The 19,213-nt window shown below is 43.9% G+C and overlaps 1 long non-coding RNA gene across 1 annotated transcript in view; it reads right to left on the bottom strand.

Annotated features, from left to right (window-relative positions):
• Positions 1–8,930: 8,930 nt before the first annotated feature.
• LOC142256396 (uncharacterized) overlaps positions 8,931–19,213 on the bottom strand; it is a 31,531-nt gene continuing 21,248 nt past the window's right edge. The window contains exon 3 of the long non-coding RNA XR_012727521.1: positions 8,931–9,876. This is a non-coding gene — a long non-coding RNA (uncharacterized LOC142256396). The remainder of the gene's footprint in view (positions 9,877–19,213) is intronic.

The following is a 19,213-nucleotide window of genomic DNA, read 5'->3' on the forward strand; positions in this document are numbered from 1 at the left end:
TGGGTGTTTACATATCTCCACCCTAGGGCATGGTCCATGAGGTAGAATGAAGGCCTGTGGGTTCTTTTAGGTGTCTGTTTGTGGAGGTGTGCAGATCTCCAGTGGTGTTATTCTTGTTAAAGAGCAGTTTCTATGCAGCACAGTGTAAGATGATCTTGGCAAAATCTTGTAGGGGAGATATGTATCACTGAGGTTGATAGCCTCAGTGATGTAATCCTGGAAGCAGGTGCCAACAAGATAAATGTTGAGAAGGGTAATAGGCTATGAAAAGGCTGAGTTTTTGCGAACAGTCAAAGAGATGGGTGGGATGGGTGTTCACATGTCTCCACCCTAGGGCATGGTCCATGAGGTAGAATGTAAACCTGTGAGTTCATTTAAGTGTCTGTGTATGGAGGTGTGCAGACCTCCAGTAGTGTTACTCTTGGTAAAGACACATTATTCTGAATGGGTGGACATTTTAGGTGTGTGTGTTTGGAGGTGTGCAGATCTCCAGTGGTGTTACTCTTGTTAAAGATCAGTTTCTATGCAGCACAGTGTAAGATGATCTTGGCAAAATCTTGTAGGGGAGATATGTATCACTGAGGTTGATAGCCTCAGTGATGTAAACCTGGAGGCAGGTGCCAACATGTTAAATGCTGAGAAGGGTAATAGGCCATGACAAGGCTGGGTTTTTGTGAACAGTCAAAGAGATGGGTGGGATGGGTGTTCACATGTCTCCACCCTAGGGCATGGTCCATGAGGTAGAATGAAGGTCTGTGGGTTCATTTTCATGTCTGTTTGAGGAGGTGTGCAGATCTCCAGTGGTGTTACTCTTGTTAAAGAGCAGTTTCTATGCAGCACAGTGTAAGATGATCTTGGCAAAATCTTGTAGGGGAGATATGTATCACTGAGATTGATAGCCTCAGTGATGTAAACCTGAAAGCAGGTGCCAACATGTTAAATGCTGAGAGGGTTAAGAGGCCATGACAAGGTTGGGTTTTTGCGAACAGTCAAAGAGATGGGTGGGATGGGTGTTCACATGTCTCCACCCTAGGGCATGGTCCATGAGATAGAATGTAAACCTGTGAGTTCAGTTAAGTGTATGTGTGTGGAGGTGTGCAGACCTCCAGTAGTGTTACTCTTGGTACAGACATATTATTCTGAATGGGCAGACCTCACAGTACCCTGTGAACTTGCTATTTTGTTTGTTACTGTGTACCTGGAAGAAGCTGTTTGTGCTTATCTTATGGTTATGAAGATGGAATAAACCAGCCAACATTTAAAAAGAAACAGTACCTGTCTCTACCTCAACAAGCAGATGAGTGAGTCGCTTTATTACAACATAAATATGATATTGGTGCAGTGGACAGGAGGGATTAGTGACGCTATAGAGACTGGACAGCAATCAGAGCAGAAGATAAGTGGTCCAATAGTAAGCCAGTAACAAAGCGAGCAAAAGTTCACGAAGCAAGGTCCAGAAAATGGCACAATATAGAAAACTTGGTAATGTAGCAGAGCAGAAAGTGTCAGTTCTTAGAAGCACTGAACAGCGAAGTATAAGATCAAAGATTCCCAAGTGACCGGTCACTAGATCGAATCGAGGAACAGCCATGAAGAAGAATTCCCAAGAAAAGAGAAACAGCCTCATCCAGCTCATCGATAATGGTCTCTCGGCCAACAAAATTGCCAAACTGCATCATGTGAGGCCATAACAGTTGGAAGAATATGAAATGAAATCCGTCCATCCATTCAAAAGCCAAGAGGAGACGCCCAGGCAAAATATCGGAGTCAACAAGTTGGCTCATCAGAAGGTCTATCAGTTCTGGTGACAAATCCGGCAGTGGAGGCCGCTCGTATGCTTCATAATAGTGAGATTGTGGTGCCCTGGACTAGCCAGGGGTCACAGGTAACAACACCCCCCCACCCCCACCCCCAGCAGTTCACAGCAGTCATCCCCAGTGAGACCTGATTTCTTCCCTCGGGTTCAGACAGACACACCAGGTGGGCAGAGTCAGGCAGATGGGCACGCCCACCGAGGAGTTTAGCTGGTCCGAGGCAGGAAACAAGTCCAGACAAGTCCAGGCAGAGGAAGAGAGAGGAGGTCTGCAGAGAGGCAGACGCAGACTGGGGCCTAGGTTGGAGCCTAGGGCCCTCGTGTAGCCAGTCAGGCAGACGGTAGTGGCCAAAACTACAATCTGAGCACCATAATGCTCAGATAAGAAGTGGTACTGAATGCATTATAAGTCATTAGCAGTACAAAACTTTATTGATTGCAAAGTCAAATATAAAACAGGAAAAGAGCCCACAAAGTGGGGCGCATCATCCCCAGTTAATAACCCTCAAAGGAACATACATATAAATCCACAGATATATGTCACTATACATAGCCACTGCTGGCTGATAACAGAGACAATATATATCTATTAATTTCTTAGGGTATATATAAACCCAATTGGAATATAGCTACTGTATCAACCAGCAAATGGCAACATAATTGTGAATTGTAAATAAGGTGCTGCCATTCTAATAAATGTTTGAAGTTATAACATCTGCTGACCAGCAACAGATGATGTATAATACATTAAATAATCGATCTTTTTATTAAGAAGATCAGCACATAACATTTGCATAGTATAATCACGGACTATATACCTGGAGGAGAGGGTATATTGGGTGAGCGCTCCACCACCCGTGACGCCGTTTTGCCTCGCTTCTTCAAAAGGGACTTACACTACCAACCTGGGTTCAGGGAAAAAAAACACCGCAGCCGCCTGTGGGACCCGTCTATCCAGCCATTTGTTTCATCAGAGACTCCGTGTGCGTTACTGGCTGAGTCGCTCCGCTCGAGTCCCCGGATCCGGCCCAACGCTCGAGCCACCGAGCAGCGGCAGCAGCGCCGGACCCGAGCGTGGTGATCGCAGCGCCCTCCCCGCCCGCGACAACTTGGCGTCACAAAAAGGATCCTACTGTTCTACCGCCTGGTGGAAGTGCGCCTTGTGTCCCGGCGGAGGTGTCCGGCCGAAAATTTTCGGAAGCCGCCATATTGGGCGCGAAAAGTCCCCGCTTGAGCGTCTTCCCGAGCAGTGGAGGCGCGAAAGCCGAAGCTCCGCCCCTGAAGAAGAGGTGCCAGAAAAACACCAAGGGGGCACGGATGGCGTCTGGCTGCAAGTAGACCGCGGCTGTGGAAGCAGGGACGCCAGGACTCTGCAAGTATTTGGTTCCTGGAGCAGCGCTGCACGAGATGTCCCGTCCATCCGGCACTGCTGAAACCTCAGTGCCCATGCCCGCGGCCAACGCCCCGACCGACCTGTTACCCCTGTCACCGGTAGCGGTGCTCGCAGCGTCTGTGAGGGAGGAAACAAGAGTGAAGTCCAGGCAGAGGAAGAGAGAGGAGGTCTGCAGAGAGGCAGACGCAGACTGGGGCCTAGGTTGGAGCCTAGGGCTCTCGTGTAGCCAGTCAGGCAGATGGTAGTGGCCATCTGCGGGAGCCGGGAAGACAGTCTTGGTGGAACCGTAGATAGCCGAGGTTTGGCGGTGGCCCACCGGTACTGAACTGGGGAGCCAGCTGGAAAACGGAGCGCAGGAAGAGCGTACACGAAGGTGCAGGAAAGGACTTACACTACCAACCTGGGGTCAGGGAAAAAAAACACCACAGCCGCCTGTGGGACCCATCCATCCAGCCGTTTGTTTCATCAGAGACTCCGTGTGCATTACTGGCTGAGTGAGTACCACCATGCCATCTGGCACTGCGCTGCCCCGCGACCCTGCACCCGGCCAGGCCCCGCAACCCACCTTCCGACCTCCACCACCGGGCCCCGGGACCATCAAACTCCCCTACCCACGGAGGGGAGAAAACATCTCAGCAGCTCCCTGCCATCGCTCCTGGGATCTCCGTACAGAGCAGCGGTGGTGCCCCAACCTCACCACACACCGTGGGTGGCGTCACAAACCGACATCCCAAACACCAACCAACCACCCCTTTCACTCATGGGCGAGGAGCGCCGCTCGAGTCCCCGGATCCGGCCCAACGCTCGAGCCACCGAGCAGCAGCAGCAGCGCCGGACCCGAGCGTGGTGAGCGCAGCGTCCTCCCCGCCCGCGACAAGATCACAGACATCCATACAAGCCCCAAGCGACGCATGTTACACAAGTCTGGAATGGTGGCCCGAAAAAAGGTGAAGAAGCCTTGACTTCAATATCACCATAAGGAGCATCAGCTCAAGTTTGTAAAAAGTGGGCAGGAAAATATAGAAAATGGGTGACTTGGAGCAATGAGAATAAAGTTAATAGATGGTTTTGATGGGGAAAATGGGCCTGGGAGAAACAATGAAAAAAGGGGTGAAGGTATCGAAAAATTGCTAAGTATGGTGGAGGAAGCCTGATGATATGGGGGTGTGTTATAGGCAAAGGCATTGGATACTTGACCAGGATGGATGGTGGTCTCAATGCTGAGCTATATGTGAGGATTCTACAAGACGAGTTACTCAGTACACTTCAGTACGATGGGTATGAAAAGGACGACATATTGTTCCAGCAGGACAATGACCCGAAGTATATGGCGAGATTAGGGAAGACATGGCTCAGTGACAATGAAGTAGAGGAGCTGGATTGTCCCCCACAGTCCCCAAACCTCAACCCAATACAACACTTGTGGGTAGATTTGAAGAAAAAGCTGTATACATCCCCAAGAGAGCAAACAGTATACACCAACAGTGGGAATGTGGAGAAGAGACCTGATCAGTATACACCAACACTGGAAACATGGAGAAGAGACTTGACCAGTATACACCAACACTGGGAACACGTAGAAGAGACCTGACCAGTATGAACCAACACTGGGAACATGTAGAAGAGACCTGACCAGTATACACCAACACTGGGAACATGGAGAAGAGACCTGACCAGTATACACCAACACTGGGAATGTGTAGAACTGACCAGTATACACCAACACTGGGAACATGGAGAAGAGACCTGACCAGTATACACCAACACTGGGAACGTGGAGAAGAGACCTGTCCAGTATACACCAACACTGGGAACGTGGAGAAGAGACCTGACCAGTACACACCAACACTGGGAACGTGGAGAAGAGACCTGTCCAGTATACACCAACACTGGGAACGTGTAGAAGAGACCTGTCCAGTATACACCAACACAGGGAACATGGAGAAGAGACCTGACCAGTATACACCAACACTGGGAACATGGAGAAGAGACCTGACCAGTATACACCAACACTGGGAACGTGGAGAAGAGACCTGTCCAGTATACACCAACACTGGGAACGTGGAGAAGAGACCTGACCAGTACACACCAACACTGGGAACGTGGAGAAGAGACCTGTCCAGTATACACCAACACTGGGAACGTGTAGAAGAGACCTGTCCAGTATACACCAACACAGGGAACATGGAGAAGAGACCTGACCAGTATACACCAACACTGGGAACGTGGAGAAGAGACCTGACCAGTATACACCAACACTGGGAACGTGGAGAAGAGACCTGACCAGTATACACCAACACTGGGAACATGGAGAAGAGACCTGACCAGTATACACCAACACTGGGAACGTGGAGAAGAGACCTGTCCAGTATACACCAACACTGGGAACGTGGAGAAGAGACCTGACCAGTATACACCAACACTGGGAACGTGGAGAAGAGACCTGACCAGTTTACACCAACACTGGGAACGTGGAGAAGAGACCTGACCAGTATACACCAACACTGGGAACGTGGAGAAGAGACCTGACCAGTATACACCAACACTGGGAACATGGAGAAGAGACCTGACCAGTATACACTAACACTGGGAATGTGGAGAAGAGACCTGACCAGTATACACTAACACTGGGAACGTGAAGAAGAGACCTGACCAGTATATACCAACACTGGGAACATGGGGAAGAGACCTGACCAGTATACACCAACACTGGGAACATGTAGAAGAGACCTGACCAGTATACACCAACACTGGGAAAGTGGAGAAGAGACCTGACCAGTATACACCAACACTGGGAACGTGGAGAAGAGACCTGACCAGTATACACCAACACTGGGAACGTGGAGAAGAGACCTGTCCAGTATACACCAACACTGGGAACGTGGAGAAGAGACCTGACCAGTATACACCAACACTGGAAACATGGGAAGAGACCTGACCAGTATACACCAACACTGGGAACGTGGAGAAGAGACCTGACCAGTATACACCAACACTGGGAACATGGAGAAGAGACCTGACCAGTATACACCAACACTGGGAACGTGGAGAAGAGACCTGTCCAGTATACACCAACACTGGGAACGTGGAGAAGAGACCTGACCAGTATACACCAACACTGGGAACATAGAGAAGAGACCTGACCAGAATACACCAACACTGGGAACATGGAGTAGAGACCTGTCCAGTATACACCAACACTGGGAACGTGGAGAAGAGACCTGTCCAGTATAGACCAACACTGGGAACGTGGAGAAGAGACCTGACCAGTATACACCAACACTGGGAACGTGGAGAAGAGACCTGACCAGTTTACACCAACACTGGGAACGTGGAGAAGAGACCTGACCAGTATACACCAACACTGGGAACGTGGAGAAGAGACCTGACCAGTATACACTAACACTGGGAACGTGGAGAAGAGACCTGACCAGTATACACCAACACTGGAGACGTGGAGAAGAGACCTGACCGGTATACACCAACACTGGGAACATGGAGAAGACACCTGACCAGTATACACCAACACTGGGAACGTGGAGAAGTAACCTGGAGTCAGATTTTGGTTGAGACAGTTTTGTATCTGATCAAAACCATGCATAGAATGTTTCAGCCAGTGTTGAAAGCCAAAGGTAGATTTACAAAATAATAAAAATTAAAATTTCGATTTTTAGGAGCAAAACAGTAACAATGCAGTGACATGACAAGAATCTGCATAACTAATCATATACTAAATAGTTGCAAGTCACATTTATTTATGAGATAGCCAAGATGATTGTCTATAAAATGAAGGTCATCTCATGATGAGAGCTGTAGTGGATGGAAAGATATGAAGCCTGAAATTCAAAGGTTCAAAACATTGTTACCCTTTTGCTCGTCTATAATATATCAGTCAAGCAAAAAAATCCTTTTTGGGTGTGAAGATCCTTATTGCCTAAATATTCTGACCATGTACTACCACCTGTGCTGGGAGATATTTCCTCTGGGGTTTACCCTGATCAACAGAGGAGTAGGAGGAGCTGGCCGGAGCGGGGAAGACTGGAGGAACCATTACTGGACAGATGAATAATATAAAGCTATATGGGAGAAATCTCAGAGATTTAAAGAACAATGTTATGGCAATAATTAAAAAGGATGACCGGACCATCCCCCTAGGTGAGTGCTATAAAAGTGATTTTTATGTTCTACAGAGTGGCCTGGGCTCTTCTATATAGTATTCTGGAATGCTGTATATAAGAGCTCACTGGTGGTGGCCGCAGCATATAGTTTCCAAATCTGGCGACAGGTTTCCTTTGAATGTACAACACCAGGTCAGAACACTGATACCAATGGGCCATTGTACACTCATATATAAAATACACACATAATAAATATGTACGGTATATACATTACTCATTTATTTACACAATACATAAACATTTCCATATGATCACATATAAACATTGTGAATGCATATAAAAATGTATCTCATATAGTTACAAAATACACATTCATGTCAAACAAATATGCATTATGCATGCAAATAAACTATACATACATACAGTACAGACCAAAAGTTTGGACACCCCTTCTCATCTCTAGAACAACTATCAAGGGGTACTTTGCACGCTGCAACATCGCTAGCCGATGATAGCGATGCCGAGCGCGATAGTCCCCGCCCCCGTCGCACATGCGATATCTTGTGATTGCTGCCGTAGCGAACATTATCGCTACGGCAGCTTCACACGCACTTACCTGCCCTGCGACGTCGCCGGCGACGCGCCTCCTTCTTAAGAGGGCGGGTCGTGCGGCATCACAGCGACGTCACACGGCAGGCGGCCAATAGAAGCGGAGGGGCGGAGATGAGCATGACGTAAACATCCCGCCCACCTCCTTCCTTCCACATAGCTGGTGGAGGCAGGTAAGGAGATATTCCTCGCTCCTGCGGCTTCACACACAGCGATGTGTGGTGCCGCAGGAACGAGGAACAACATCGTATCTCCTATTGGTGCGACATTATGAAAATGTCCGACGCTACACAGATCACCGATTTACGACGCTTTGGCGATTGTTTATCGGCGCATCTAGGCTTTACATGTTGCGATGTCGTTACCAGCGCTGGATCTGCATCACTTTCGATTTGACCCCAACGATATCGCAGTAGCGATGTCGCAACGTGCAAAGTATTCCTAAGAGGAGACTTTGTACAACAGGCCTTTATGGTAAAATAGCTGTTAGAAAACCACTGCTAAGGACAGGCAACAAGCAGAAGAGACTTGTGTGGGCTAAAGAACACAAGGAATGGACATTAGACCAGTGGAAATCTGTGCTTTGGTCTGATGAGTCCAAATTTGAGATATTTAGATCCAACCATCGTGTCTTTGTAGAAAAGGTTAACAGATGGACTCTACATGGCTGGTTCCCACCGTGAAGCATGGAGGAGGAGGGGTGATGGTGTGTGGGTGCTTTGCTTCTTACACTGTTGGGGATTTATTCAAAATTGAAGACCTACTAAACCAGCATGGCTACCACAGCATCTTGCAGCGGCATGCTGTTCCATCCGGTTTGCGTTTAGTTGGACCATCATTTATTTTTCAACAGGACAATGACCCCAAACACACCTCCAGGCTGTATAAGGGCTATTTGACTAAGAAGGAGAGTGATGAGGTGCTACGCCAGATGACCTGGCCTCCACAGTCACCAGACCTGAACCCAATCGAGATGGTTTGGGGTGAGCTGGACCGCAGAGTGAAGGCAAAAGGGCCAACAAGTGCTAAGCATCTCTGGGAACTCCTTCAAGACTGTTGGAAGACCATTTCCGGTGACTACCTCTTGAAGCTCATCAAGAAAATGCCAAGAGTGTGCAAAGTAGTAATCAAAGCAAAAGGTGGCTACTGTGAAGAACCTAGAATATAAGACATATTTTCAGTTGTTTCACCCTTTTTTAAGTATCTCATTCCACATGTTTTCATTCATAGTTTTGATGTCTTCAATGTGAATCTACAATTTTTAGAGTCATGAAAATAAAGAAAACTCATTGAATGAGAAGGTGTGTCCAAACTTTTGGTCTGTACTGTACACTTTATAAACACATAGTGATTTCTATCGTACACCTAGAAGGTGCCCGACCTCACAATAATGGTATGGTGCACCACACGTAACAGCACACGTAATGGATTAGCTATAAGGTAGGTATTTTGTTTTGTAGAATATTGCAGCATTTTAATCCTTTTCAAAAGTGTTCCGTTACATATTGATGTCGCAAACCATGGTGCAACCGAGATCCGTAGATCTTCATTGGACGGTTCTTGACAACATCATTTACTGCTTCAGACACCTAAAGGCTTACAACATAAAGGAGTAAGAAGGGAAGTTCTCGAATGTGCCACATCATCGGCAGTGACATGTAACATAGGTACTTGGAAAATCTGAAACTGATTAAGAAGTGGAGGAAATATTCATTTTTATTGTTTATAGGGTACCATTGTATCATAAATAACTACCATGATAAGGACCATATAAGTAACATACAAAAATACACGTAGGTTTATGGAGAAATAATGAAGTTGATGTTTTCATGAAATCACTGCTATTTGCAATCTTTGGTCGATCTTCTACAACATGACGTCCTTCTAATTATTCAGGGCATCCTTAAGCTGTAGTAGACGTCGTTCGCCTGTCCTTGTAAGTTCTTTAAAAAAAAGTAAAAAGAAGCATTATTAATCTAGTGATACTCCATAGTGTTCCATGAAGTATTGGAGGCACCCAAATGGAAACCTTGAGCGAAGTTTTCGACTAATTTGATATTGAAATTTGATTAGTGGGGGACAAATACCTGGAACCATGACCTATTAAGTGTTTGATGCATCAGTGATGACTAAATGTAAACTGTATTTATACACAGAGACAACCGTGGCATAAATTTTGAATAAATAATCTTTATTATACTCATATTAAAATTAATACAGCAAGTGAGTCCTCAAGAGGGTTTAGCTGGACTGCTGGTGTGGGTCAATAACAGTAATTGTGGTTAGTTTACATCACGACTGTATACAAAATGATCACAATTGCTAACTGATATAATACAATACAGTAGTTTGTACATAGATTTGTATTATGCTTCCTATTAATACTATTTAGTGGTCATGTACTCCAACTGACAGTTATTAGTTGCAATCACAGTTTTAAATATTATATATCTATGGTCATTGTGGTATAGCCAAAGCTTCGCCCATGTGGTAAGAAACACTTAGTGATCAAGAAGCGGCAATGCCATGATTTATAAATTGTCCCCAGCTGCAGCGATGCTACCAGTACATTGCAACAATTCTAACTGACCACTTGACAAGTGGTCAGTTAGAATTGTTGCAATGTACTGGTAGCATCGCTGCAGCTGGGGACAATTTATAAATCATGGCATTGCCGCTTCTTGATCACTAAGTGTTTCTTACCACATGGGCGAAGCTTTGGCTATACCACAATGACCATAGATATATAATATTTAAAACTGTGATTGCAACTAATAACTGTCAGTTGGAGTACATGACCACTAAATAGTATTAATAGGAAGCATAATACAAATCTATGTACAAACTACTGTATTGTATTATATCAGTTAGCAATTGTGATCATTTTGTATACAGTCGTGATGTAAACTAACCACAATTACTGTTATTGACCCACTCCAGCAGTCCAGCTAAACCCTCTTGAGGACTCACTTGCTGTATTAATTTTAATATGAGTATAATAAAGATTATTTATTCAAAATTTATGCCACGGTTGTCTCTGTGTATAAATATTATATAAGTGGTGTTTTGGCACTTTAAAGGAGGTTGAGGAGTGACCTTAAGGTAAATGATTAATCATCTGTTTTATTACAGAATTAGGTCACTTGTGACCATAATGGATTTCAAGGCTCAGGAATTGTCCTGGCGGAATAAGGCTACTAACATTTTTCAGCAAGGAGTCTCCCATGATTTTAATAATTCCCATGCAACTGAGAAAGAGAATTTGATAAAATTTAAAAATTTAACACACAAAAAAATGAAAATCTGGTGGACGAAAGTGTCCATGGAGAACTACCTGATTTCCAAAACAGTGCCCAGAGGTCTGAGGATTCAGACCCACCCCACTTTTCCTTTAGAGGATGAGGAACTGACGAAGCGATGGATTGAGGCATCTCTTACTTGCTCTAATGAGTTCATGAAAATCATTATAGACAAAAACACAATCCTTCTTAAAACCTTGGACTCAGAATTGGAGGCGTTGCAACAAGTTATGACCAGAGATATGGAAGGAACAATTCTAAAAGATTTCTTTACCACATTGGATAAAGACATCGTGAAATGGGAAACTGAAATCAGTCAACTGAAAGGGAAAAAATATCATCGAGATATGGCAGATTTCGAATCCAAAAAGATATTTAGATGGCAGATTCCAAAAAAAAGTGAAAAAACATCAATAAGAAATGCATCCATATCTTCCGCCGCCTCAACCAGTGAAGGGGAGTCATCAGCTTATGAAGTAGAAACATGGGATAAGAGATACATGAGAACGAGAAATGGAGATAAGACTAAGAATCAACCCAAGATCTACCACCATGATGGGTTCACTCGGGATGATCAACTTAAGGTAATAAACCTTTCATCCCATAAACTCACAGATTGTCAAAACAAGGTACTGGAGAGGGGATTGTCATTCTCACCTTCCAGCAACCTTGATAAATTCACTGCTGTCAAAGACTTGCATTTATTTGCCAGAAAGATTTTATTAAAACGGTTTTTCCATCATTCCAATACTGGAGAAGTATATGGCTCCGAAAAAGAGCAAGAAGCATTATCAGCTCTAAATTCTCTGGCCATGGAAGGTGACACTGATGATTTTGACAATGTAAGTACACCATTAATTGAGGAACCCTCATCCACTGATGAACCCTCTATTGACGATCGATCAGAGGGGACATCAATGGCGGTACAATTTCCAAAACATCTATACCCCAAATCGAAAAAATTCCCACCTTTTAGCTCATGTCCAGCGGTGGATATTTTTGTCAAACTAGTTAGTGGTGACATAGAAAGCTTGGCGAGTAATGTTCATCGGTCCTCCAATCTCAGTTATTCTGAGAGGAGAGCATTAAAAGAACTACAGTGTCTGCCAGATGTAACCATTAAACCCGCCGACAAAGGCGGGAATTTGGTTATCTGGCCCAATGACCAGTAGGAAACACAGGCCTATAAAATTCTTAGGAATACTAACAACTATAAGAAACTAACTTATAATCCACTATCTAAATATCAAGCAGAGCTTCATGACATTCTGGATAAAGCCTTTCAAGAAGGAACAATCCCTAAGAAGGTCATGGACTCTCTACTAATATCCAATCCCAGAATGCCAACATTCTACATTATTCCCAAACTGCACAAAAATCAGGAAAACCCCCCAGGACGTCCAATCGTATCTGGGAATGGGGGTTTATGTGAGAGGGTATGTGATTTAATTGAGTATTATCTTCAACCGCTAGTTTTCACACTTCCCTCTCACATTAAAGATACGACTGCAGCCCTTCAGAGACTAGATAACCTTAACATCGGAACACAGGCTCTGATGGTAACCACGGACGTGGAAGCTTTATATTCCTCAATTAGGCATCAGGATGGAATCTCGGCTGTAGAATTTTTTCTACAATCTAGCAACTTGGACCCAAAACTTGTAGAACTGATCCTCCTCCTACTTAATTACATTCTTAAACATAATTGTTTTATGTTTAAGGGGGAGACATTTCTGCAAACACAAGGAACCGCTATGGGGGCATCATGTGCCCCCTCATATGCAAACTTGTTTTTGGGAGCCTGGGAGCGCCAGATCTTCCAGACTGAGCCAGATGAGTCCGTGTACCTGGTCCAGAATTGGATCAGGTACATAGATGACATCTGGTTCATCTGGGAGGGCACGGTTGAACAATTAGAACGATTTATGGGTCGGTTAAATATGAACAATCAAAACATCTACTTGACCTATAAATATGGACGTGAAGTAGAGTTCTTAGACATAAGAATTCAGGCTTCTCCCAATGGAGATATTAGTACCGATGTCTACAGAAAAAAGACCTCTACTAATACTTTACTACATGCCCAATCCTGCCATCCTACAGCCACAATTAGGGGTATACCCACGTCACAATTTTTAAGAGCAAAACGTATTTGTTCCTCTACGAATAGTTTTCAATTACAAGCTAAAGACCTGACAAATCGTTTTCTAAATAGAGGTTACAGTAAGAGATGCATAAAACAGGGCTACAGAAGGGCATTTAAAACCCCGAGGGAGAAATTACTTTACCCCCAACCATCAGAGACTCAGACAGAACATCCTGTCAGACTTATTACCACATTCAACAGCAGGTGGTATGATTTACACTCGATTCTTCAAAAACATTGGAGTGTTCTAATGGTTGATCCAATTCTGAGAAAATGTCTACCAGATCGTCCTTTGATCACAGCACAACGGTCTAAAAACTTGAAAGACCTTTTGGTCCATAGCTGCTATCAGGGTCACCAAAAGAAACTCCATCCGCAACTTTCTCCTGGGTTTTTCCCATGTGGGTTGTGTAAAGGATGCCTGAATATGGTTAAGTCTAAAACATTCTTTGGTCTGAAAGACTCAAAAGAATATACCAGCAGACCACACTTGACCTGTTCATCAAAAAATGTGGTTTATCAAGCGGAGTGTGGATGTGGTAAGTATTATGTTGGCCTCACTAGTCGAGAGCTAAAAATTCGGGTACGTGAACACGTCCGTGACATAGAAAAATCTAAAACAGCACAGGACACAGAACATCTTAAAACCCTACCAAGACACTATAAAAAGTACCATGACTCCAATCCTACCTCTTTAAAAATCAAAGCCATTGACCAAGTAAAAACGGACTTGAGAGGTGGTGATCTGGGCACTGTTCTAAGTAAATTGGAAAGTAGGTGGATCTACACATTGGGTACGGTTGCTCCCGTCGGACTAAATGAGCATTTTGGATTCAGTTCCTTTCTGTAGGTTGCATGGGATTTAAATGTAATTTTTTAACAATTTTATTATTATTATTTTAATGTAATAATTCTGTGCAGGCTGGGTATGGAACTAGGAATCATTAAGGTGACTGACAAGTTGTGTAAATGAAATTGAAGTAATTATATTAACATTCTATGCTTTTATTTAAAGATCTATAGATACCTGGTCCATTCATCCACATGATAATAAATTGGGATGGTGAGGAAGTAACCATATTTGAATAAGGAAAATTCATGATGACAAAATGGGATCAAGAAAATACAACCATATCTGAGCAAGAAGAATTTATGAAAAAATTCTACGTCAAGAATTACATCCTTTCTTTTGATTTGTATTGCACTGTATTGCACAAATTGGTGATATATGTAGGCATGGTAGTATAAGTGTAATAATTGACTCCTTTTTCTTTGGTCATATGTAGAATTAAGGTGGAGCGTGGATGCCCTGATGGAGTCTGGATGCCCCTCCCTCACCCGGCCCCTATGGGCCGGGTGGGGGAGGTGGCTCTGGAGTCCTTCGGGACTACCACGCCATTAAAACCTTAGAGTAGTAGTGGGTGGTTGCTGCCACTTGGGGACGCTCAATCTGGCGAAACTACCTACACTGCATAAATCTGGAATCACATTGTTGAACACCATCCATGACCAAATGGAATGTTATTGACACTTTTGGATGGATGTGAATTAATTTGGAATGGGGGTTATTCCTGTCGCAATATAAATATGATCTTGATATGTGGAATTGGATATAGGTATTGGTCTGGAATCTGATATAGGGTGCCGCGATTGGCTTATTCAAGTTTGAAGAGGGGTGAGGCTTCTGGTGTTTGTTCTGGGCTTAAATTTGCACAGATGTCGTTGTTGTCACTGGGGTTGGTTGAATTGGTGGTGCGGTTGTACATGTCACGGGGTTGATGGCCCGACATCTGTGGGCATGCATCCCTTGTTCATTTTGAATGCTGGTTGTTGATCTAAAGGGATGAACTATGGTGCTTGCCTGTAATTGGGTGTCAGATCTATATGGACGCGTGGCCGAGGCTGTGAGTTTTGTCGCCGTCATGCTGACTGACCCCGAGTGTGTGCCGGTGATGGCATGAGCTGAGCTGGTTCGCATGGGATAAGTGCCCTCTGGTTGGAGATCCACTGCCACTGTGGTCGCGTTGGACAGGCGGACTGACATAACATTGATTAGATGTTAGGATCTAACATTGGTCGTGGTTGCTCTAATGATATGCGTCCTGTCTGATGACACGAAGGTGAGGGGCGGACCTTGCCGGGACCAGACGCCTTGTGCTGTGATGTGGATGGACTGTCTGTCTCTGTCCTCCACTAGCGGCCGCTATGATGGGACGGCACCATACGATTGCGCGAACCCACGGATGACGTGCATGGGTTGGGCGGACTCTTCCATAAACAAACGTCACTTCCTGTGACGTGGTTGACTCCGCCCCCCCCTACTAACGTCCTAGGTTGGGGCGTGCCTTCACTACTGAGGAATGTGTCTCAGTGACGTAGGCTTATCACAACGCAGTTAACTGGGCTCTTGTTAGCGTCATCGGATATGACGTTCTTTGTTGCTAAGAGACATGTCTCGTTGGCGGTAGCACGGCATGCGATCACTGGCGGCTGGATTAAATGGGAATCATATGTAGTATCTACAGCTGTGTATGGGCCAGAATGCAACTGGGCTATTGAGTGACATCTAACTCCTCCAATGGCAAGCCTTGATTCTGGCCAAGCCAATTGCAGGAAGTTCCTCCTTTTCTAATTAAGACCAATATAATACACTATATATACCTAGCCTGCACATAGTCCATCACACGTCCCCTGAAGAAGAGGTGAAACGCGCGTAGGGACTGGTGTTTGCCTGGACTTGCTGTGAATTGGTCAGTACTGCTTATTTACTATGTTTATGGTTAGAATACAGGCTATGGTCTTGTTGGTTGACTATTGTTGTCCTTAGCCACATGGGCGAGGCCTAGGTTATGAGGTAATCATTGCATGGTCTTGACATATAAAACTGTGGTTGTAACTGGCACTAGTCTATGTACAATCTACTATATTACACCTTGATGGCTATGCTGCATGAGGTACTTGGTGTGGATTAGTCATAGGCTATTGCTGGTGACTTATTTCCAGCAACTTAACTAACACTAGACAAGTGGTCAGTTAGAATTGTTGCAATGTACTGGTAGCATCGCTGCAGCTGGGGACAATTTATAAATCATGGCTTTGCCGCTTCTTGATCACTAAGTGTTTCTTACCACATGGGCGAAGCTTTGGCTATACCACAATGACCATAGATATATAATATTTAAAACTGTGATTGCAACTAATAACTGTCAGTTGGAGTACATGACCACTAAATAGTATTAATAGGAAGCATAATACAAATCTATGTACAAACTACTGTATTGTATTATATCAGTTAGCAATTGTGATCATTTTGTATACAGTCGTGATGTAAACTAACCACAATTACTGTTATTGACCCACTCCAGCAGTCCAGCTAAACCCTCTTGAGGACTCACTTGCTGTATTAATTTTAATATGAGTATAATAAAGATTATTTATTCAAAATTTATGCCACGGTTGTCTCTGTGTATAAATATTATATAAGTGGTGTTTTGGCACTTTAAAGGAGGTTGAGGAGTGACCTTAAGGTAAATGATTAATCATCTGTTTTATTACAGAATTAGGTCACTTGTGACCATAATGGATTTCAAGGCTCAGGAATTGTCCTGGCGGAATAAGGCTACTAACATTTTTCAGCAAGGAGTCTCCCATGATTTTAATAATTCCCATGCAACTGAGAAAGAGAATTTGATAAAATTTAAAAATTTAACACACAAAAAAATGAAAATCTGGTGGACGAAAGTGTCCATGGAGAACTACCTGATTTCCAAAACAGTGCCCAGAGGTCTGAGGATTCAGACCCACCCCACTTTTCCTTTAGAGGATGAGGAACTGACGAAGCGATGGATTGAGGCATCTCTTACTTGCTCTAATGAGTTCATGAAAATCATTATAGACAAAAACACAATCCTTCTTAAAACCTTGGACTCAGAATTGGAGGCGTTGCAACAAGTTATGACCAGAGATATGGAAGGAACAATTCTAAAAGATTTCTTTACCACATTGGATAAAGACATCGTGAAATGGGAAACTGAAATCAGTCAACTGAAAGGGAAAAAATATCATCGAGATATGGCAGATTTCGAATCCAAAAAGATATTTAGATGGCAGATTCCAAAAAAAAGTGAAAAAACATCAATAAGAAATGCATCCATATCTTCCGCCGCCTCAACCAGTGAAGGGGAGTCATCAGCTTATGAAGTAGAAACATGGGATAAGAGATACATGAGAACGAGAAATGGAGATAAGACTAAGAATCAACCCAAGATCTACCACCATGATGGGTTCACTCGGGATGATCAACTTAAGGTAATAAACCTTTCATCCCATAAACTCACAGATTGTCAAAACAAGGTACTGGAGAGGGGATTGTCATTCTCACCTTCCAGCAACCTTGATAAATTCACTGCTGTCAAAGACTTGCATTTATTTGCCAGAAAGATTTTATTAAAACGGTTTTTCCATCATTCCAATACTGGAGAAGTATATGGCTCCGAAAAAGAGCAAGAAGCATTATCAGCTCTAAATTCTCTGGCCATGGAAGGTGACACTGATGATTTTGACAATGTAAGTACACCATTAATTGAGGAACCCTCATCCACTGATGAACCCTCTATTGACGATCGATCAGAGGGGACATCAATGGCGGTACAATTTCCAAAACATCTATACCCCAAATCGAAAAAATTCCCACCTTTTAGCTCATGTCCAGCGGTGGATATTTTTGTCAAACTAGTTAGTGGTGACATAGAAAGCTTGGCGAGTAATGTTCATCGGTCCTCCAATCTCAGTTATTCTGAGAGGAGAGCATTAAAAGAACTACAGTGTCTGCCAGATGTAACCATTAAACCCGCCGACAAAGGCGGGAATTTGGTTATCTGGCCCAATGACCAGTAGGAAACACAGGCCTATAAAATTCTTAGGAATACTAACAACTATAAGAAACTAACTTATAATCCACTATCTAAATATCAAGCAGAGCTTCATGACATTCTGGATAAAGCCTTTCAAGAAGGAACAATCCCTAAGAAGGTCATGGACTCTCTACTAATATCCAATCCCAGAATGCCAACATTCTACATTATTCCCAAACTGCACAAAAATCAGGAAAACCCCCCAGGACGTCCAATCGTATCTGGGAATGGGGGTTTATGTGAGAGGGTATGTGATTTAATTGAGTATTATCTTCAACCGCTAGTTTTCACACTTCCCTCTCACATTAAAGATACGACTGCAGCCCTTCAGAGACTAGATAACCTTAACATCGGAACACAGGCTCTGATGGTAACCACGGACGTGGAAGCTTTATATTCCTCAATTAGGCATCAGGATGGAATCTCGGCTGTAGAATTTTTTCTACAATCTAGCAACTTGGACCCAAAACTTGTAGAACTGATCCTCCTCCTACTTAATTACATTCTTAAACATAATTGTTTTATGTTTAAGGGGGAGACATTTCTGCAAACACAAGGAACCGCTATGGGGGCATCATGTGCCCCCTCATATGCAAACTTGTTTTTGGGAGCCTGGGAGCGCCAGATCTTCCAGACTGAGCCAGATGAGTCCGTGTACCTGGTCCAGAATTGGATCAGGTACATAGATGACATCTGGTTCATCTGGGAGGGCACGGTTGAACAATTAGAACGATTTATGGGTCGGTTAAATATGAACAATCAAAACATCTACTTGACCTATAAATATGGACGTGAAGTAGAGTTCTTAGACATAAGAATTCAGGCTTCTCCCAATGGAGATATTAGTACCGATGTCTACAGAAAAAAGACCTCTACTAATACTTTACTACATGCCCAATCCTGCCATCCTACAGCCACAATT

Source organism: Anomaloglossus baeobatrachus, chromosome 11, assembly GCF_048569485.1.
Source record: "Anomaloglossus baeobatrachus isolate aAnoBae1 chromosome 11, aAnoBae1.hap1, whole genome shotgun sequence".
Classification (NCBI taxonomy): domain Eukaryota; kingdom Metazoa; phylum Chordata; class Amphibia; order Anura; family Aromobatidae; genus Anomaloglossus; species Anomaloglossus baeobatrachus.